Source organism: Bacillus rossius, chromosome 1, assembly GCF_032445375.1.
Source record: "Bacillus rossius redtenbacheri isolate Brsri chromosome 1, Brsri_v3, whole genome shotgun sequence".
NCBI classification, from domain to species: domain Eukaryota; kingdom Metazoa; phylum Arthropoda; class Insecta; order Phasmatodea; family Bacillidae; genus Bacillus; species Bacillus rossius.
Genome location: NC_086330.1, coordinates 100,346,888 through 100,370,071, shown reverse-complemented (window position 1 = coordinate 100,370,071; position 23,184 = coordinate 100,346,888). Strand labels below are relative to the sequence as shown.

Genomic DNA, 23,184 nt, shown 5'->3' with positions numbered 1-23,184 from the left:
CAAATTGACTACAACGCCGACAGCTAGAAAACTGCTGTGTACCACAACGCCGAATTACATTAACGCCGAAAAATGTCATTGCATCAGGACTGCCACAAAGGTTAGGTTAGGTTAGGCTAGGTTAGGCTAGCCTAGGTTAGGTTAGGTTGTGGTATTTCGGCGTTAAGATACATTTAAGAAACACACACATTCATTCAGTTGTTTTTCATTTTGCTCCTGTGCCCTCCCCCCCCCCCCCTCCACGCAGCAACATTTTTCGGCGTTACTGTATTTCGGCGTTGTGGTACACAGCAGTTTTCTAGCTGTCGGCGTTGCGGTAAATTTGTCATTCGGCGTTATGGTATTCGGCGTTATTGTACGTTCGGCGTTGTGGTAACGACCCATTCAAGACGAATTATACCCTCCAAAGGTTAATCCAAAACTGTATACCACAATATTTCTTTTTTTTTTTTTTTCAGTAAATGCTAGGACTGAAATAAAAATTTACCTTTAAGTTCATAAAAAAACAATGAAAAAGCACTTTGGTGTAAATAAGCATGGGTGCATGGCCACCACGCGTGTTAAAAGTGAAACTTCATAGATAAGTGGGATAGGAATTTTTGAGAGTAATGTGATATTTTGAACACGCGTAATCTTGCTTTGAAAATAGACATTTATTTACTTGTTACTCTCCTTGTTTTCAGTGGAATCTAAGAATGCATTAATTTGTTTATGATACCTAAACTATTATACATAACCCTATTGGAAATCTATACACATTGTCACAGTTCTAATGCTGACACTGCATCCAACCACGGATTCGTGAGTTTAGAGTTGTGAATTATGAGTTGCCAAAGTATGCAAAAGTATGCAGAATTATGCGAAAGTATGAGAAAAGTGTGGAAACGTTTTAAAAAGTATTCGAAATCATACGCTGCTGCTGCCATCTGTAACCGGCCATAAACATGTTTCATTTCACAATTATTTTTTTTAACCCCGCACCATCGAGCAAAATTCGTTACTTGCGTTAACTCCGTTACCTACGCACTTCCGTTAACTTTTGGTTCTAATATCACTCTACTGGTGGTAAAAACGTTTTACTTCAAAAAATTACTATAAACATTTAAACATGGTTATATTATGGAATATTATAAACAAAATAAATCACCCTCCTTCAAATACTTGATCATTGAGATATGCAAGAGAGAGCTAAATCTAGAATAGAACAGGCCAAGAGACAATTTATTAGCATGAAACAACTCTTTTATTTATACGCTCGGATCTTAGTCTGCAACTGAGAATACGAATTATTCGTTGCTAAATGTTCTCCGTGTTTCTCTATGGATGCGAAAGCTGGACCTTTGACCAATATCTAGAGTAAAGAATGGATGCTTTTGAAATGTATTTACATCTCCGTCTCTTACGCATACTCTGGTTGCTGAAAATTTCAAATAACGCAGCTCATATAAAGCAAAGAAAATCTAAATCTCTAGGGCACATTATGAGAGTCGAAAGGTACGAGCCATTGCAACTTATAATTGAAGGGAAGGTACGAGGGAAAAGGTCTGTTGGGAGGAGGAGGAAGGAACTCGTGGCTGAAGAACATTCGGAGGTCGTACAGCCGCACGTCAGAAGAAGCCTTCCAGGCTGTGTGCACCGCCAGCCTCCTTTAGGAGAAGGTTCCTCAAAGGTGAGGCCGCACCAATAACTAGGCTATTTTAGCGATGTTCTCTGCGCCAGGTGGCCCGACATTATCACTCTAGTTTGCGACGTCGGAGATACGCACGCCGTGGGATTCGAGCGATGATTCCGACAATTGTGATATCCTGCTGGCGTTCACAGTATGTGAACGTAAAAAGTAATGTGTTCATGAAGTTAATTAAACAATAAAACAGTTTGAATAATTTCATCATTTGATGAAGCAGTTGCGTGTGAGGAATAAGCTGAAATTACCGATTATCAGTTTGATAGCATTCCTTTGAAATCCCAGGAAATGTCCCCCATATCCTGCCTTCTGTGTTCTTCAATCAATTTATTCCATAAACATGGATATTTTCGTATTTCTTCAACGAACTATCGATATGACTATTTAAAACCCCATACTGATAAAATCAAAACTTCATAAAAAAGCAAACGAAGAAGTACAGCCCAGTTTCGCGCGAAAACAAATGTTGGTTTTACTATCTGCGTATGCGTGAAGTCAGCGACGTTTAGAAAAACAGCCGAGAGGCAAACACCCGGTTACGCCACCAGGTTCGCCAACACAGCGAACACAGCGAACACAGCTCGGTGTGGCCAGTGTCACCTGAGATGCAGCTGGCTATATTTTACTCGCATAGCGATCGTAGCACCCTGTGTGTCCTAATTTGAGGGGGTATGTCCAATTACAATTCATTATTTTATATTTATGTTCTACACTTTTTGGTGACTGAAATTTCATAAAATAAAAATATATCGCATACTTTTTTGCATTATTAGCTGGTAAAGTTGCATTTTTGGAATTTTTTAGGTTTAAATTAAATTTGACTGGCTACTGTGTGGTCTAGTTAAATTTCTTTCAGAAAACTATTTAACTGTACATAGCCTTAAAAATCATCAGAATATTTATGAACTCAAAAATGCTGAATAAAATTCTGCTATAATCGAAACCATTTCACGCAGTAGCCACCAGCATTGCCTTTAAACCGAAAAGTTTTCAGTTTTGTATTCCATTTGGTTTTCCTTATCCGTACTGTTTAAAAATGTTAAAAATTCAATTTTGCCAACTAATTGTGCAAAAGGTATGAGCTATATGTTTAAGTACGGCCACTCAATAAGTCAACGAGTTTACCTAACCGTGTTAATAGTGAACACGGGACACAAGCCTGGGACCGGGAGGTGACGAAGCGAGGCCGAGCTGGTGTGGCGGTCCCGCCTCGTTACAGGCGGACCGGAACTCAAGTGTAACCGGATATCGCCGTCGCCCGCGGGGGGGCCGGTGAAAGGCGGGGGCACTGGGCGCGTTGACACACGCGCGCGCGCCGAAGAAATAGTTCCGTAACCACGTGCATAGCGAGAGACTGGATTCGACCGACAAACTTCGGCTACAGTTTAATCATGATAAAAAAAACATGTTGAACGAGTCTTTCAGCACTCGCCATAGATGTGTACCTAACATCTAACCTCAGTAACAAGTAAATTCATGTGTTCTCATGTACCAAATACACTTATAATGCGAAACTCGGACAACACGAAATTGCTTAATAATAATGCCGAGCGGAAAAAATATACGAAAATTGTGTTTTCAACGACTTTTCGGGACGCGAAACACGTTGTTTCCACGCCCGTCGCTGTAATTCGCTGCCGGAACAGGTACGTCGACTATATAATCATTCTGTTAGCAGAGCAAAAGGTTAAACTATAAAATTAAACAGCTCCGATAAAAGTGAAAAATACTTGAAAAAATACTAAAACCCGGCTTTGGACCAGGAGTGTTATTAAAATACTGCCCATTTTGTTAAAAATCACTAAATAGTTAAAACTATAAAGTTTCCATTGGGCTTTGTGACTTTGGTTCGCACCATCCGCCACAGATGGCAGCACCGTGGTTACACAATTCCATTCCATGCGACTTCCTATTCCATTCACGAAAATACTCTTACCAAATGCCATATACCGAGAGCTAATATGTTACACATAAAAAAAACATGACTTGTGAGACCAAACCTCAAAGAATCACCATCATCTGCGATCGCCAAAATGATCACTATTAAGGCAGTGATATGTTGTTGTTCACCATCTCTTTGCTAGGAAGTTCAGGTTCATGCCTACTCAGTTGGCGAAGTGTCTGCAGCCACTGTGTGATTGAATGCTACACCTGTAGTTATATTCTCATATTCGCTACGGTTGGCAATCGCAATTTAATAGCCAGCGTCATGAAAATTCCTCTGCGCGATCCTTTTATTACCCTTTTTCTGCACGCACCATTCGACACTGCCAGAGAAGTTGTCAAAACAAGTTCCCGTCAAACGTTACCGTGCAGTTTTCCCGCGTGGCCATTGCGTAACGGTGAGTTACCAGAGCTAACATAAATCTGTCACGTGTCTTGTTGCGTTACGTTATTTATTCGACAGGGTCATGGTTCAGCGTTTGTGTTTCGAAATGATATAAAAAAAATTTAAAAAAAACATTAGCACCCATAGTTGATTGGACCATTTATTTTAAAAAGAAAGTACCCCCCGAGCTTTATGCAGACCCTGATTAGAGTTCGTGATACTTGACAACAATTAAAGAGATAAAATCATCAACCGCAAGCACTGTTTGTGTTCGTAGTCACGTAACATATCTTCGTCCCGTTCTGAGCACTTAGCTCAATCACACTTCGAGCAGTTGAGGTTTAGCAGTTTGGAAGTGGGCGGTGGCGTCAATTTCATAATCCTATAATTAGAATCAAGGAAATAGCGATGCTTGGTTTTGTGGCGTTCTAACATTTAAAGCCTTCCGTGTACAGTAGGACATACACTTTTCCATTGACTTATTTCATTGTAGAAAACTTGTTCTTCTAGTGAATGCGTGTGGTTAGTTAGTGATAACTGTAAATTATCAGCTCTTGCGTTCGTAGAGACGTGTCGAAATAATTGTGGCCTGGGAATCATTAACTTCATGCAAAAGTATAAAGTATCGCAATCTAACTTGCAACTTAGTAAATTTGAATAGTTTGAGTGTCTCCCTCTACAAACTGGTCTTTATCTTGTGTGCCAGACGCATTTTGTATACAGCAACGACAATAACTTTCTTATTTTACTAGTGCACAGTATGTCCATAAAATAATGCCCTAGTTATAAATTTTAATAGTATCAACTGTAAGTAGAGTTTTGGTTCAAGGTCACATTTCAATAATAACTCAGTTTTAGACAAGCCCATGCGTGAGTACTGCTTTGTTGTTTCCTCACTTGCAGCGCCACCTACGCAAAATTATGAATCCTGAGCGTAAAACGTTTTGTTTTCTGCAATTTGCTAAGAGTGAATCTGTAATTTCAGTTCAATATGCGTTTCATTTATTTGTTTATATGTTGAAGTCCCTGACCGTTGGATTGGTCGTAACTGTCGAGACGACAGAGTTCTTTTTCGCTGGCCTCCACGTTTACCTGACATAACGCCATGTGATTTTTTTTTCCTTTGGGGCTTTATAAAAGATCGTGTCTACGTTCCGCCGCTACCTAATGATTTGCCAGAGTTGAGACACAGACATTAAGAGTCTATTTATTCCATTACTCCTTACGTGTTAACCAAAGTGTGTGAAGAATTTGACTTTTGGTTGGATGTGTGCCGTATAACAAAAGGTGCCCATATTGAACATTTGTAAAAAAAAAACTGGATTAGTTTACCTTCAATTTGAATTATGATTGGTTGTAAATAGCCTAAATTAAACTTTTATAATATACCTACCATTGAAACTGGGACATTATTTTATGGATAACCAGTATTTTAGTCTGAACGTGGTTGCCCTCGGTGTTCAATATCGATGTCAAGAGCCAATGGATGCGTGTTGTTGTTAGAGACCTGCAAAAATGTGTTCTTATTAGGCAACAGACCAGACTGCAAAAACACTGTTCAAAATGTTCACCTTCAATTTACGAAGAAGCTGGTTACAAATTATTCAAAGATCTTCGTAAATTTTCGGGTACTAAGTTCACTTACTTTGAGCATAAAGCCACAAGGATAATCATGGTATATCAACAAAACTTCAAAAGCTTGTAAAGACTACTTGCAAAGAACACTTTTATGTCTTCCATGTTCATAACAAAAAAACAGAGCTAAAAATTTGCAAAATTGCGTAGTTTATACTAAGATCCGACTATCTGAAATTAAGAATTCTTCTTTTATTTAAGGCGATTTCTTCTCTGAATTGTAAATTTATGTGATTTCTAACAGTGAGGTTATACAGTTAAATATCCTCTGTCAGGGGTCTTTATGTTAATCGATGTTGCCTGGACGATTATAAACGAATTTCAAACTGGCAAGTTACAAGCGACACTATCATGAGGATAGGGTAGATTGTGGCGGCAGCGCTGTCCTGGATTCTACCCTGGTGCCGAAAAACAACGCGAGCTTCACAGGTCTCTAGTCACTAGCCTGACTGTGCAGTCCCATCCTGGAGGTCGCCGAACAGGTGAATCTTTCCCGTCCTTAATAGCCCCGCATACCTGGGCACACATACGGTGTGCAGAGCTTCAGGATAAACAACGCTATTTGATAAGTAGGCCTACTCAATATATATCAGTGTTTTTTATTTACGAAGAGCATTTAAGAATTCAATGACAGCCGAGAAGTAGTTTTGTTTCTGGTTTAAGTTTATAAACTGTATTTTGAGAAGAGTTTAAATGACTAAAAGGCGTGTTTTCAGAGAAATTTTAGGGATTAAACAACAGGTACAGATTCTTGAAAGCACTTAATTGCATTACACCTTTATCTTCATTTCTCTGGCATATAATGTTACGGTCACCGCACAAATTTCATAGTTGTTCCTGTGCACGATGAGAAGACTGCGCGCCAGTATAGAGCCTTGCACTTAGAGGCGATACCGCGCTAGAAGCACCAGCGAACGCCTCTCTGATCATCCCGCCTCACTAACACACTCCTGACTAGGTGGGCCCCTTAAGGCTCGCTCTTTCACGCGAATTTGATTTCCCCCCCCCCTTCCCAAATTTTCTCATTACTTTTATTTAAGGCATATTTCTAAAATTTTAACTCAATACCGCCCTTGCATTTGTGGTTCTACCACAAATATTTTCAACATAGTTTCACTCATTGTAATATCATGGCTGTAAACAGTCGCGCAAGTGATGATAATTCCGAACACTTGCGCGCCTCTTTACAGCCATCATACTTAAATAATTTAATATTTGTCGAAAATATATGTGACGGCAAAACAACTGCAAAGGAGGTATCGGGTTGAAAATTTAGAACTAGTCCTTGAATAAAAGCAAAGACAAAAAAAAATGAAAAGAAAAATGAACATGGGCGTGTAGGACAGGACCGAGCCTTTAAGTACTGCAGGGTATCCAGAGACCTGTGCAAATACTGGTTTTTTGATACGAAACGGATAGCAAAAAGATTGTTTCAAATATTCGCGAAGTCGATTCGAATTGCGTATATTGATACTGCAAAGCTGTATCAAAATTATTTTATAAAATACAGGATTGAAGTAAAAAAAAAAATATTGGGTTCGTGTACTTATGTACGCGCCTGAGAAGTTATACTTACTTGTAATAAAAAACTAACTTTAATTTTACATGCAAATAATTGATAGAATTAAAATAATAAAATAAAAGGGGTGGTATTATAAATACGATTACAAAAGTATGAATCAAACCCTATTAAAATTTTTAAATAAATTCTCAATATTCAGTATTAATTTTAACACTTATAAAAAATTATTTAATTTAGTAAAATAATCTAGATTATGCTTTAACTAATAACGAATATCAATAAATATTATAAATGTTTACTTTAATTTATTAATTTTTATTATTTATTAAATAATTATTACACAATTTCAAATGGAAATAAATTATACAATCGGGAACATAACCTCACTTACATAAATACATTTTAAAAATATTATAAACTTAATTTCTACCACTAATATTCAAAAGAAATATATTTTTATAACGAAATGGACCAGTAATCAATATCAATCACTAAAGTATAAGATTTAAAAGCACATGTATAATTTTTTATTTTAATGTAGCCTTTTCTTTCATCTTGTGAAAATTTCGTTGCATGGTGTGCGAGCTTCGAACAAATTTATTCTCCTCATTTTTTCATAACGCGCCTAAAGAAGTGTAAATAAAAAATAGTATTTTAACGTTTGTAATGTTTAAACTTATTTACTAACCTATTGGGCCCTATTTATAACATCATTCGATAAAAAATGATGAAATAACCATGGAATGTTTACCACCTTTTTACGAGTAACCGTTTTTATTCAAGCAAAACATAAAGCTACAGCACAAAAAAAAAACTAATTATTTTCACGGGCAAATCTTAGGCTGGCCCCAGATGTTTTAAAGCTTTCCTACAAATGCGAAGCTTCACATCAGACGCGAAGCTTCGGATAAAACGAATAGCAAATGTCCTGGCGAAGTCATATGGCTTGGAGTGCTAAGCCTCGCTCGGGCCTGCTCGGGCCTGCTCGGGTCTCGTCGGACGTGTCCCCCGCCGGCGAGGAGGGCACAGATAGGCATCGCGGTGGGTGGGCGCGGCGTGATGTATCGGTGCCTCGTCCCCCCTCCACCAGCAATGCACATTCAGCCTCGCCGCTTGGGGAGATGCTATCGTGGGCAGAGGGCGCACTCCCCCCCCCCCCCCCCCGCCATGCACCCTTACCTTTCCAAACACTGCATCCTTCCCTGGAGACGCGCGCCATCTGCGCGCCTTACACTGTGAGGCATTTTCACCTTACATTTACGAACACCAACTGGTTACAAATTATCCAGGGATATTCGTCAATTTACGGTTACCTTCGTAGGTTTACGGGTTTCAAATTCACTTACTTTGAACATGATTCAACAATAATCATATTATTATAGTAACAAAACATTGAATAATATTTTTACGTTTACGTTGTGTTTACCTTGTTTATAACGTAACACATGACTCGGAAATTGGCACCCAACGTAGTTTCTACGAATATACAATTATTTGAGACGTCAAAGAACTCTTCGCTTATTTCGGGTTGGTTCTGCGTTGAAAACCACGTAAGTGTACTGTAATTTCTAACAGTGTAGCTGTGTTTAGGTGAAGGGTGCGGCCTGGCAGGGCGCAAGAGTTCTAAAACCATGGGGTCGCTAAGGGCAACAGTGGCTTTCGCATCGCACGTCTCACAGCCTCTAAGGGCCAGGCACCGAACTGGCGTGCAGTTTTCTCTTTGGTATCGCGCCTCTATGGGACTCTAAGCGGTGACCCTATAGTTTTATTGTGCAATATTGTGCACGTTACTTATACAATTTTCAATACTGTGTGTACAATTTTTCGTCCTACAGACGTCCGTGTAATAGCGGTCACCGTGGAACGAAACTGGTATAGACATGTGCAATGGCTCTTAAATAGCTACTGTCAATAAATCTCGAGCAGTTTGTAAATGGCGCACTAACACCTGGTACTCTGTGACCTAGCCATGTGGCCAAGTTAAGAGGCCCACGAAACATGCGTAATTTTCTGATTCCAAGCTAAAATTCGATTGCTTTTTCTCTAAGGGTTTATTTAGCAGTTTGAATTATTCTGCTTATGAGTTTTAAGGTATAATCATTTTACATGAAATATTTATAGCTGCAAGTATTGGTTTGTGAAGGCAGACTCCGTATTCAACTAATTTCACGTCTCGTCGGGATCTAGGAAAGCTGAGACATTGGGCGATCCAGGTTAGATTTACAGTCAGGGAAAAAAGTTCACTATTTCGTGCAAGGCTGGAAACGTGGTGGACGTTGATGCTGAGCCTTGAAAAGGGGAGGGGGGACGTTCGGGTTACTCAATTTCCCCTTAGCCAATTCATTATATCAATGCTCTATTCCCATCTACAGGGCCCTCGAGAGGGGGGGGGGGCAAAAGGGGCAAATGCCCAGGGGCCCGGTAGCTTTAGGGGCCCGGGCGCCCGGCTGGGAAGTGGAAAATAAATGGCTGGAAAAACATTTTCCCCCTGCTATTATAACATCTTGTACAATATATATATATATATATATATATACATAAATATATATATATATATAATTGTTTTGTGTGTTCCTAAAACTACAGTCGATAACCAATAACCTAACCGAGCAGTAGGTAATTGTAACATTCAGTTCACACCAAAATACTTGCTTAGTAGCAGAAATGGGAACGTTACAGGGACGTCGGAACAGGGGGGATAGCAGGGGCGAGTCGCCCCCGTGCTGTTATGGATTGGGGGACAAGAGTAGCATTTCGCCCCCCTCCTTTTCCCAGAATAAATGTTTGGTCCTAGTAGTATTTTTCTCAACCTGTAGTTACAAATGTTGCATTGGTGATCACATTGATTAGAAAATCAAATTTATGATTGTCAATATACTGTAAAATGATTGCAAATTCTTAGATGGTATTTTATTTAAATTGTACTACATCTACTGTCAGAGTAGTATTTAATACATACTACGTCATCAAATTCTTGGAATGGTATATTTAATATTTTGGTTCGGAAACTCATTAAATAGCACAATTTTGCATCTAAAATTCCAAATTTTTCCGAGGGAGGGCCCCCGGACCCCCCGCTCTATGACTGAGGTAAGTGTGATACATCTGTTCGGCTCCCCACTAATGAAAACGTTCCGACGTCCCTGGAACGTTATAAATAATTAATATGTATTACAAATTTTTCAATGTAATGCACGTGGTTCAGTGTGTTTGATGTTTTCGAAGTAATAAAATTGATTATTACTTTACATCATTTTAATAATATTTACTTTCAGAATAAATTATTATACTTATGTATTTTAAACACTCATAATAAAGCAAATTCTGATTACCATTTAAGATTTTTTTTTAGCAACATATACATCAAAATTAATTATTATTTGTATTTTGATGGGATTAACAATGTAAAAGTGCACTGAGATAATACATGCAAATGCTCTCTTTTTTTTTGCGTAACTAGGAAATCGTTACGTATGTTCAAATGAAGTATGCAATTTTACGATACCATATATATTTATGGTATAGGCCTACGTAGTAGTGGTATGCAAAAAAAAAGGAAGGGGGCCTACTACCCCAGCTGCCCAGGGGCCCACAAATTCTCTCAGCGGCCCTGCCCATCTAACCACGATCGATGTGACGTGTATAAAAAAAATAGACAACCTCTGAGATGCTTCTCAGTGGGTGACGGACTGTAAGAGCAGGAGAGCAGAAAGTGTTCACAGTGGCGGTGGAAGAACGGGATCTCATATTCCTCCAGGCAATTCTTGCGATACGATTTTTAAAAAAATGTGAGCGAATCTTTCAGTACTATCCAGTTATGTGTAACATATAAGTAACGAGCAAATTCATTTGTTGTCATGTTGCAAATACTACACTTATAATACGAAACTCGGACACGTAATTTAACCTAGAATTCTTAAAAAGAATACCGATCATGATAAATATGTACGCAAATTGCATTTTTAACTTCATTTCTTCACGCGAATCATTCGGTTTGCAGAGCAAAATTTTAAACTATAAAATGAAACGGCTCTGATAAAAGCGAAATAGACTTGAAAAAGTACTAAACCCCGGTTTGGACCTGATTTTCAACAAGAAATTTTATTAATATACTTTCCATCTTGTTAAAATTTACTAAACAGATACTACTATATAATTTCATATTGGCTCTGTGAAATTTGGTTCGCGCCATCCGCCACAGGTGGCAGCACCGTGGTTACACGTTTCCGTTCCATGCGACTGCCGTTTCATTCACGATATTACTCCTACCCAATGCCGTATACGGAGAACTCAGATGTTACACATCAAAAATAAAAACTCAAGTGCACGTCAACGCCTGTCTCATGTAACTTGTCTCAAATTTAAAAGTTCTTGAAATAAGTGCCAGTGCCCCGACTTTCACTTGCCGAGAAACATATGTTGCTTGTTTACGAACACTGTTGGCAGAACAACACTGGCGTACTCTTTCGAGAACTGGCAGATCCGTCACAGATCACGCGACACAGACTACAGCCGTGCGTAAGGTCGATGATGATTATGATGCGCGAGCCGGTGTCGCCTTTAGCGTCCGCGCGTCGCTTGGTCTCGGGAGAAGATAAGTTCGTCCTCGCCGATAGTTTTGGGGGGGGGGGGGGGGAGGTGAACACGTGGAATCCACACATGACTTAGAATGTCACAACTTAGAACTGTTACCACTTTAATCTGTAACTTAGAAACACACAACTTATAAACGTCTTAACTTACAAAATGACTTAAAAAAAACACACACACCTTCTAAACATTTAACTTAGAAAATCATTATTACAAAAAATTATCACGAGTTAGAACGGTTAAGAAATTTTTCTGTTGAATAATAAGGCAGATTATCATCATGATGGTTTTTAATCATTACTGTTACTACAAGCCTTCACCTAAAACATTAAACAAAATAGTTTATGAAAGATGTTTAATCGATTTCTACAACCACCGAGAATTATGTCGCTGTAGCAAAATTATTTCATTGAAATAACTGGGTCAACACCTTTATTGTTATACATTTTTGTGGCGTGTTACTACCCCCAGTTATTTTAATTTTTCGACAGGGACAAAATTTTCGGTTGCTGTAAAATTAATTCAGCTAAACATTTACCTGGGCGCACAATGTTCTACCTTTGATATTTCCTCAATTGTTTGCGATAAAAATGTTGTTCAGTCATCTTCAAAGACGTGAAGCTCTTCAAGCCATGGCTGTGTAAAGGTTTTGAACTTATGTTGTCGGGATGGACCTGCGGCCAAAGAGTATAGAAGTAAACAGAGATTTCACTCCTAGGTATTTTTTTCTTTTTGCTCTGAAATCGGTCACTAATGATTCTGACACTACCAACCACACAGCATTAAACCAAATAATTTATTTTTGTTCAAAACGATATCAGTATCTAGGATTTTTACAGAATTCCTCAGGTTCAGGATCTAGAAATAGTTTAATACATTTATACGTTGTATTATAATATCGTCTAATTTGTATTTCCGTGTCTGAATTTTCATGAAAGCAAAATTAGGATTTTTCATAACATTATATTAGAATCTGAAGGTGGTGTTTGTTGATGGTCTAAAAAAATGTTTGATTAACATAGTAGATTCACAGTACATAACCATCTTTGGCTCCTATAATCGCGATATTAATTTACATAAATTCCCATCTAATGCAATACACACAAATAGGCTTTATTTAAAGTGGTAGCTCTAAATACCGCAAATAGGAATGTAGTTGCCTTCGAGAATCAAATGATGCATTCATATGCGCATTAGCACACAAAAATTAACATAAATTTTACCGATGTCTCCCAATTCCTTAACATTTAGGCGTTACACATTATTTAATAGGTATGCATCCATTTTATTATTTTTAATACATCAGACAGTCATGTGCAAAACACAAGGATATTTTGTTGAGCGCGATTTAAATAAACAAGGACTCCACAACATGACCGTGTGACATTTGTTGATTAACACCTTATGTTTAAAAATCATTGTTAAATTATTTCCTCGGCACTAAAATGTTGCACGAGTAAAAATAATTGTAATAAGAAAGTCAAATTACTGTTTGTTCAGAAGTCACAGATTGCTCTGAATGTGGATGACATTCTGACGCTGGTACGGACGGATCGCAGGCCCTGTCTAGCGACTCGTGCCGTGTGCCGTGGCACATCTCCTGGCGGCGGGCCTCGCGCGCGGCTGGCCCACATGCGCGCCGACCCCTGACCCCCCTGACCCCCCTGACCCCCCTGACCCCCCTGACCACCCTGACCCCCGGGGCTCGCCCACGCCCGTCGAGGGCCAGGCAGAACAAGAATATAACATAATGGGGGGAGGAGTGATTTACCGGCCGGATGAACACGTTGACATTTACGTCCGCTCGGTTTGCGGGAATGGGGAGGGGGCTGTCTTGGGAGGGGAAGAGAGCTGTTGGCGGTGTCGAAGTACCATTCGGGAGACTTCTCAAGCTCTTTTTTCGGCAACCTTCTACTTCTTTTTGTTGTTGTCGTCGTTGGTTTTGGGAGAGTGATATTTGCAGCGCTTTCTCTCCAAACTCCAGCCACTTTTTTTTTTTTTTTTTTTTTTTTTTTTTTTTAGGGTTTGTCCGTGTGGTGGAAGGAGGATTATAGTGGAGGAGGGTTGGGAAGTTGTGGCATTTGAACCGAGCGAGGCGTCGACTTGCTGGCCTCCAAACCATCCCCCCCCCTCCCCAACAATTTCTCTACTATCATCGCGGTTTAGAGATTTTTACGACCGCGCGAGAAGAAGAGAACCCACGGCCATCCTCTGCCCGCTTAATTTCCCCCTCCACTTCTTGCCCACGGCCTGAAAGAGGTTTCCTCGATGGCTGTGACGGCGCGCTCCGCGTGGCGATGTCTTGGGTTCGATCCCCCGAACCCAGTTGGTGTCCCATACCCGGGCGCACACGGTGTGCAGAGCTTCAGAAGAACCCACGCCATTTAACAACTTCTCAAGATATCAGTGGCGGGTCTGTTTGCGAACAGCATTTAAGAATACGCTGAGGGCGGATGTTTCCGGAATTTTTGAAGTGAAAACTTCTTTAGCCGCGTTGAGCGATTTTTGGTAGGGGTAAAACTTATGGGTTCGCGTCACCGACATCCTAGTGACGTGTTGCGCCAGACTGGCGACGCGCAGAGGCCTGTTGTACATGTATACGCATATATACACTAATACATTGCATATACTCGATTGTATCATGTGCTTGTTGGACTCTTTTTATATGGGTAAAATCTTGTGAGTGCGCGTCACCGACATGCTGTAGTAGCAGTACATAAGTGATGTTGAATTGATCGCGTTGAGCGATTTTCTTTTGTTATTTATTTACATAGAGAATTTTGTTTATTTGTGGTTTTAAGTTCATAGTTGTTTTATTTTATTTTTCAAGGATAAAACTTCATTCATTCTAATTTTAAAGTTATAAGTTCATTTTATTTTTAATTTCCGAGGAAATTTTAACGTTATTGTGTGGTAAATATTGCGAGTAATCACTATTTTTTTAGTGGGTAGTTAAGTTGAGGTTATGTTTTTTGTATTTGTTTTTTTATGATAAAACTTATTTTCGTCTAATTTTAAAGTTGTTATTGGTAGGGGCAAAACTTATGGGTTAGCGTCACCGACATACTAGAGATATAATACCAAAATAATTTTCTTACGTACATTTGACGTAGAAAGTATGTCATATTACACTTTAAAAACAAATTATTCAGTTTTCACTTCTGTCGACAGTCCCCATGACTGCCTTTTCGTTTGTTTGTTTTTAACTGTATTTTTAGAAGAGTGAAAACTGCTAAAACGCTCTTTTTCAGGACGATTTTTAGGCGTGATACATCAGGTACAGATTCTTAAAGGCACTCGAAGGACTTGCAGTAGAACTTTCATCTTCGTTTCTCCGCCATGTAATGTCATGGTCACCACTGAAATCTCACAGTTGCCCTATGCACGACGTGAAGACCGCGCGCCAGTCCACAGAGGAGACACCGCGCTGGAAGCACCAGCGAGCGTCGCGCTCATCATCCCGCCTCACCGACACAGATACACCCTTGACTAGTCGGGCCTCGAAAAACAAGCGCCAGAATCGTCGACCACACGCACTGACCGCGTCCTGCCACAAGTTTCAATGAGGATCGTATCCTCCGTTTTGAAATTTTATCTACTTCGACCGTGACCCGCAGAGCAGATTTGTGACGTGGGTAACTCAGGGGATGAGCTTCTAGTGAGTGATTGTGACGCAATCAGTCCAACAGCTTCTTATCGCGAACGCGTGCCTGACTGTTTGCGAATAGCAGACAACGTGTGGCACAGATCTGTCTACGAATATCACAACCAAAAAAAGTAGATATGATATCCTTAAGATTTGGTTTCTACGTACAGTTGCTTTCTTTTCTTTCATGATATGACTGTTAATCAAGACTAATGCCTGTAAACTTATTCCGATAGCTCTATTTAACTGTTTTGGGTCTAAATTTGTATTACCATACATCAATTCCGCTAAATTTATGAACACTTGCGTTACTTTATTTTTTACCGCTATTGAATAATGTTTAGCAAATATCTGTCGAAACAATCTGAGACGAAACATCAAATGCAGAAGCGTGTTATCGTATTTTTTGTAGCAAAGGCGTTCAAGTTATAGTGACGACAAGAAAACAAAATAAAATTGCGTTTGACACCAAGCCTTAAGAGATAAATCAATAAGAAGCTTCGTAAATAAATTTACATAAGAAACACATTGGTTCGTGGCCACCACGCACGTTAGAAGTGCAACTTTACACATTCGAGGGATAAGACATGTTTAGGATACTCTAATATTTGAAACACTATTAATCATGCGCTAGAAGTAAACTTTTACTAGTGTCTGTCCGTGTCTTCAATGGAATCTAAGAATGAATCAATGGATTTGTAATAGTTTAAAATATGATTGGTAATCATGTTGTAAATGTCTATACATATTGTCACAATTTTAATGCTAACAACGGATTCAGTCTTAAAGTTGAGAGTATAGAGTTGCAAATTAAGAGTTGCGAAAGTAGACAAAAATTATGCAAAGGTATGAGAAAGTATGTAAATTTACAGAAGTATTTGAAAGTATGTGAAATCATACTCCGTTGCTGCCATCAGTAACCGGCATCAGTAACCCCGCTCCATCGAGCAATCACTCACCGTCTCTCTCTCTCTCTCTCTCTCTCTCTCTCTTTCTCTTTCTTTTCCCCCTCCACGACAACGTTAGAAAGTAACGCTAACGTCATATGCGAGAACCTCGTATAAGAAGTATAACTTAAAAAATAAAACCTTTCGGCACAGCTTACAGGCGTAGGTAGTTGACAAAGTGCCTATTTTTTTAAAAAAATATTTAGGTACTTCTATAAACTTCTGGAACATAATGTTCATAACATAATGTTCATAACATATTTATGTTACCCAATATTACAAAATGATCGATTAAATATTTGCTCATTTTCCATGCAGCGAAGATGTTATGATTTTATAATATAACTCAATGTATTCAGCATTGAATAGTTTAGAACAAGGCATTGAATAGCTTAAAACGAGTTTCATATTATATTCCAACTAATGTAATTATTTAATTATTCAAGCACTATTTTTCATCCCTCGCACTATAAACGTAGTGGTATAAAAATTATCTTTGCACCAGGGTTTAAGAAAATATTAAGATGGTTTAAAATAAATTCAAACGAATTTGATACTACGAAATTTTATATATATATATATATATATATATATATATATATCAACCTATGTTTTTGCGGTAATAATTCGTTTCATCAAAAATTGTTTCAGCCAATGTTTTAGATGAAGTTTAGGATTCATAAAATAAATTATAACCGATATGATAGTGTATCTATTTTTAAAAAGTAATGATTTTTTTTTACTTTAAACCTTGTTATTTTCACCCCTTGCAATAATGGTTGGGTTAACAAAATTTTATTTTATCGATAGTTTAGTCAATATTTGAACAGTTAAACAAAATTAAAATGGATTCGATCGTGTACCGGGTAGGGAAATTTTATTTATTTTCTCATTCCAACCCCAGGTTTTTTAACCCCATGCAATAATGGCTAGTACTATCAAAAATTGTTTCAGATAAATTTTTTGGAAAAATTATATTATTTTAAAACAATTGGAATGGATTATATAGTGTGCCTACTAAGGGAGTTATGATTTATTTTGTAATTCAGTCCCTGTTTATTCCATCCCTTTGCAGTCATAATAGGTCGTATAAAAATTAAATCAGATAAATAGTTGTAGATAATGATTCAAGCCTTTACAATAAATTATAACGAATTTGATGGTGTACATAGTACGGAAATTATGAATTTTTTTAAATTGTACCCTTGTTTTTTAAACCCCTTGCAGCATTGACTCATCTTATCAAAAATTGTTTCAAACAAAAGTTTTAGATCAAAATTATAAGATTTACAAACAATTTGAGTGAATTTGTTAGTGTACCGAATAAGGCAGTTAGGAATATATTTTAAAATCTATCCCTTTTTTTCAACTCCTTGCAGCAATGGTTCGCCTAATCAAAAATTGTTTCAAACAAAAGAGTTATGTAAATGACGGACCGAGATCAGGATGCAGGTTGTGGATTGAAGATTGCCGGTCCGCCATCTTGGTTTGTGACGTCACGGCGGCAAAAATTCCTAACAAATGACTCAAAATGACTCAAAATTTCCCGTTTTCGAGGGAAAAATTCCCGTTTCGAGGAAAAATTAGGATTTCAAAAAACCACAAATGTCTTTTGCCTTAGAAAGAACACCAATTCCTAAAATAGGCTTAAGCATCCTTAACTCAAGCCTCAGTTAAGCCATTTCTAGGAATAAGGATACCTTGACCTTTGACCTTGACCCCGACGGCCATCTTGGATCCACCATCTTAGATCCGCCATTGTGTTCTCGAACATTCCGTCGATGTGTTATCCGCCATTTTGAATTATGACGTCACCGTTGCAATTTTCGTTACGCTCGCCATCTTTAACTTTTTTATTATCCGATTTTAATGAATTTTTTTTAAAAATTATAAAAAAATTCACTTAATAAAATTTTAATCAAAAATATCGAAAAAACATATATTTACGACACGGAGCTCGGAGTCCTCGGTTCGAACCCGGTGAGGGCAAAAAAAAATAAAAATGGTGACCGATCCTTCCCCTGTGGCGGGGTGCTGGCAGACTGACCCCCACCACTTATGTCAATGCACATATACCATCAGGTAGTATGACGTCATGTCCGCCATCTTGAAATTTGGACGCCATCTTGAAAATCTTTATTTATTATCCGATTTTAATGAAAAAAATTCCAAAATTCATCAAAAAATTAACGTATTTAAATTCTGTTTGATTATATCGATGTACGTCCTTGGTTCGATTCCCGACGAGAGTAAACAGTCGATCCTTCCTCCATGAAAGCTACCTAGACTGATCTATCACCACCAATACCAAGGTATATATCGTCAACTGGTATGACATCATGTCCGCCATCTTGTCTTCATCCACTGGAGACCACCATCTTGTTTTCGTGTGCTAGAGTGTGCCGATATCATGTAGTATAATTATCTGGTCACCACACCTTTGACCTTGACCTTGAACTTTGACCTTGACCTTGAACTTGAACTTTGACCTTGAAATTTGACCTTGACCTTGAAATTTGACTTTGACCTTGAACTTTGACCTTGACCTTGAAATTTGACCTTGACCTTGAAATTTGACCTTGACCTTGAAATTTGACCTTGACCTTGAACTTTGACCTTGACCTTGAACTTTGACCTTGACCTTGAAATTTGACCTTGAAATTTGACCTTGGACTAGAAATTTGACCTTGACCTTGAAATTTGACTTTGACCTTGAAATTTTACTTTGTCCTTGAAATTTGACTTTGTCCTTGATGTCCATCACGGATCCGTCATTTTATGTTCAGTACATGCTACCAGGAGCGACCACCTGCTGGAGTACACCATCTTGTGCGTGTACTCGTATTACCATCATGCTAGTTTTATTCTAACATGCTACAGTGCAGTAATCATTTATTACTGAGGTACCCACCATCTTAAAATTTGACCGCCATCTTGAAATCATGTAATTATTTAGCTAGAAATGCGGGAAAAATTCCAATAGTCTCCGAAAAAATCATTTATTAATTTACAAATCGAATCGATGGATCCCTGTCCACGGTTAGATTCTTGACCAGAGACAGTTGTAACTAATTATTAAATAAATGTTAGGTTCTGTTTTCCATTACCTTTCGCGGAGTTTATTAATCATTCACTCTACGAAAATCAACTCAAGTCAATATACCGGACCAACGAATTAAATCAGTGCCGATTAGCCTATTATGAAAGTCTAATTTTTCAATAATCTGAATAACATATAAGCCGTTCATGTACAAAGCCACACATATAGATCAATTGCCTTCAGTCCAAGAGACCGAGTCATGTCATTATCAGACGTATAGGCTAGTCATTTCAGGACCACATGACCTTCGTAATCCATCGTGACATTTTTATACATTCTAAAGGACCAAGTAACCTTGTAAAATATTTTAGTAACACCAAGAGGTGATAAACTAGTAAATATTCAATCACTACATTTTGTACTACGCGCAGTCAACAAAAAAGGAAGCACCAACAACGAAAAGACAGCACCACCAACGAAAAGACAGCACATTTGGAAGCACCGACTACGAAAAGGCAGCACATTTGGAAGCACCGACAACGAAAAGGCAGCACATTTGGAAGCACCGTCATCGAAAAGGCAGCACATTTGGAAGCACCGACAACGAAAAGGCAGCACATTTGGAAGCACCGTCATCGAAAAGGCAGCACCGACAACGAAAAGGCAGCACATTTGGAAGCACCGACAACGAAAAGGCAGCAGCGACAACGAAAAGGCAGCACATTTGGAAGCACCGACAACGAAAAGGCAGCAGCGACAACGAAAAGGCAGCACATTTGGAAGCACCGACAACGAAAAGGCAGCACCGACAACGAAAATGCAGCACATTTGGAAGCACCGACAACGAAAAGGCAGCACCGACAACGAAAAGGCAGCACATTTGGAAGCACCGACAAAGAAAAGGCAGCGCCGCCAACGAAAAGGAAGCACATTTGGAAGCACCGACAAAGAAAAGGCAGCACCGCCAACGAAAAGGAAGCACATTTGGAAGCACCGACAACGAAAAGGCAGCACCGCCAAAGAAAAGACAGCACATTTGGAAGCACCGACAACGAAAAGGAAGCACCATCAACGAAAAGGCCGCACCGCCAACGAAAAGGAAGCACATTTGGAAGCACCGGCAAAGAAAAGGCAGCACCGCCCACGAAAAGGAAGCACATTTGGAAGCACCGACAAAGAAAAGGCAGCACCGACAACGAAAAGGCAGCACATTTGGAAGCACCGACAACGAAAAGACAGCACCGACAACGAAAAGGCAGCACATTTGGAAGCACCGACAACGAAAAGGCAGCACCGACAACGAAAAGGCAGCACATTTGGAAGCACCGACAAAGAAAAGGCAGCACCGCCAACGAAAAGGAAGCACATTTGGAAGCACCGACAAAGAAAAGGCAGCACCGCCAACGAAAAGGAAGCACATTTGGAAGCACCGACAACGAAAAGGCAGCACCGCCAAAGAAAAGACAGCACATTTGGAAGCACCGACAACGAAAAGGAAGCACCATCAACGAAAAGGCCGCACCGCCAACGAAAAGGAAGCACATTTGGAAGCACCGGCAAAGAAAAGGCAGCACCGCCCACGAAAAGGAAGCACATTTGGAAGCACCGACAAAGAAAAGGCAGCACCGCCAACGAAAAGGAAGCACATTTGGAAGCACCGACAACGAAAAGGCAGCACCATCGACGAAAAGGAAGCACATTAATTTGTCATTGACTGCAATATTCATTGGTTCCAATATTCATTGGCTCCAATATTCATTGGCTCCAATATTCAATGGCTCCAATATTCATTGACTCCAATATTCATTGGCTCCATCAGTCATTGACACCTACAGTCTTTTGGTTCCAAAAGTCTTTTGGCCCCAAATATATTAGGCTAGAATTCTTCGAGTCTAAGAGACTATGAGACCACATGGCTACAGAACTACGTGACTACGAATCTTCAAGTTTACGAGACTGCGAGGCTACAGAGCTACGAAGCCTCTAGTACACAGGTTTACGTGACTGCGAGGATACAGGACTACCAGTCTGCATGAGTACTTGACTACGAAGCTACTCGTCTACAAGGCTACAATTACAGCATCTGTTTTCGTCAGAATTTTCTCTTTTGCTCCAACTGCACCACCAGCATTATGTTATAAGATTACAAGGCCGCCTGCTTACGTAGCTTCAAGTCTACGAGGATACTTGGATACGTAGCTTCAATTCTACGAGGTCCTAAGACTTTATGACTACGCGACTTCGAGCCATGAGGTTACGAGATTACGTGACTACGAATCTTCATGTTTACGAGACTGCGAGGCTACAGAGCTACGAAGCCTCTAGAAAACGAGTTTACGTGACTGCGTGGATACAGGAATACAAGTCTGCATGAGTTCTTGACTACGAAGCTACTCGTCTGCAAGGCTCCAATTGACACATCTGTCTTCGATGGAATTTTCTCTTTTGCTACATCTACGCCATCAGCATTATGTTATAAGATTACAAAGCTACTTGCTTACGTAGCTTCAAGTCTACGAGGCTCCAATACATCATGACTACGAGACTACGAACCATGAGGTTACGAGACTATGCGATTGCAAGTCTTCAAGGTTACGTCATCGCGAGGCTATAGGACTACGAAGCTTCCAGAACGCATGGTTACGAGAATGCATGACTAATTGGCCGCATGGCTACGAAACTTTATGTCTCTGACTGACTACAATAGCACTATTCAGTGGTGAGAGTTAATTTATTTCATGCAAAGGTACTTGCTGCAAGCAGTTCCGCTTTTCAACATCAGATGACGTCACGTTTTGCTTGCAGGTAAAATAATATTTATTTATTTTATGCGGGATGCGGGTTGTTCACTATCGGTCGCATAAGAAGAATGGCATCGATAGTCTTCAAGGAGAAGGAAGTTCGTCCTTCCTGCTAGTGCTTCTCAGATTTCTCACAGTCCGCCATCTTGGATTGCGACGTCACGGCTGCTATCTTGGATGGGTGTGACTTTGACCTTTGACCGAAACCGCAGGAATGATCGCAAGCACACGGATTAACCATCATAATATTGATAAGAATAATCAGGAGCACACGGAGAAAACCATCATAATATTGGCAAGAATAATCAGGAGCACACGGAGAAAAACGACACATGTTTTCTTTGATATCATAAAATTACAGGGAAAAAATATTTAAAAATAAAAATAAATTAATAAAAAAATTTAAAATAAAAACAAAAAATACATAAAATTCTGGCTTGTACTAGAACTCTATCTTTGCTCAACAATGATAAGTTTACAAGCTAGCAGAATCAGTTTATGTATTTTTTGTTTTTATTTTAAATTTTTTTATTAATTTATTTTTATTTTTAAATATTTTTTCCCTGTAATTTTATGATATCAAAGAAAACATGTGTCGTTTTTCTCCGTGTGCTCCTGATTATTCTTGCCAATATTATGATGGTTTTCTCCGTGTGCTCCTGATTATTCTTATCAATATTATGATGGTTAATCCGTGTGCTTGCGATCATTCCTGCGGTTTCGGTCAAAGGTCAAAGTCACACCCATCCAAGATAGCAGCCGTGACGTCGCAATCCAAGATGGCGGACTGTGAGAAATCTGAGAAGCACTAGCAGGAAGGACGAACTTCCTTCTCCTTGAAGACTATCGATGCCATTCTTCTTATGCGACCGATAGTGAACAACCCGCATCCCGCATAAAATAAATAAATATTATTTTACCTGCAAGCAAAACGTGACGTCATCTGATGTTGAAAAGCGGAACTGCTTGCAGCAAGTACCTTTGCATGAA

The 23,184-nt window shown here is 39.2% G+C and overlaps 1 protein-coding gene across 1 annotated transcript in view; it reads left to right on the top strand.

Moving 5' to 3' along the window:
* The window catches only part of LOC134532665 (BTB/POZ domain-containing protein Tiwaz), a 435,728-nt gene that overhangs the window by 391,740 nt on the left and 20,804 nt on the right, over positions 1 to 23,184 (top strand). The gene's annotated exons all lie outside the window — the stretch shown is intronic.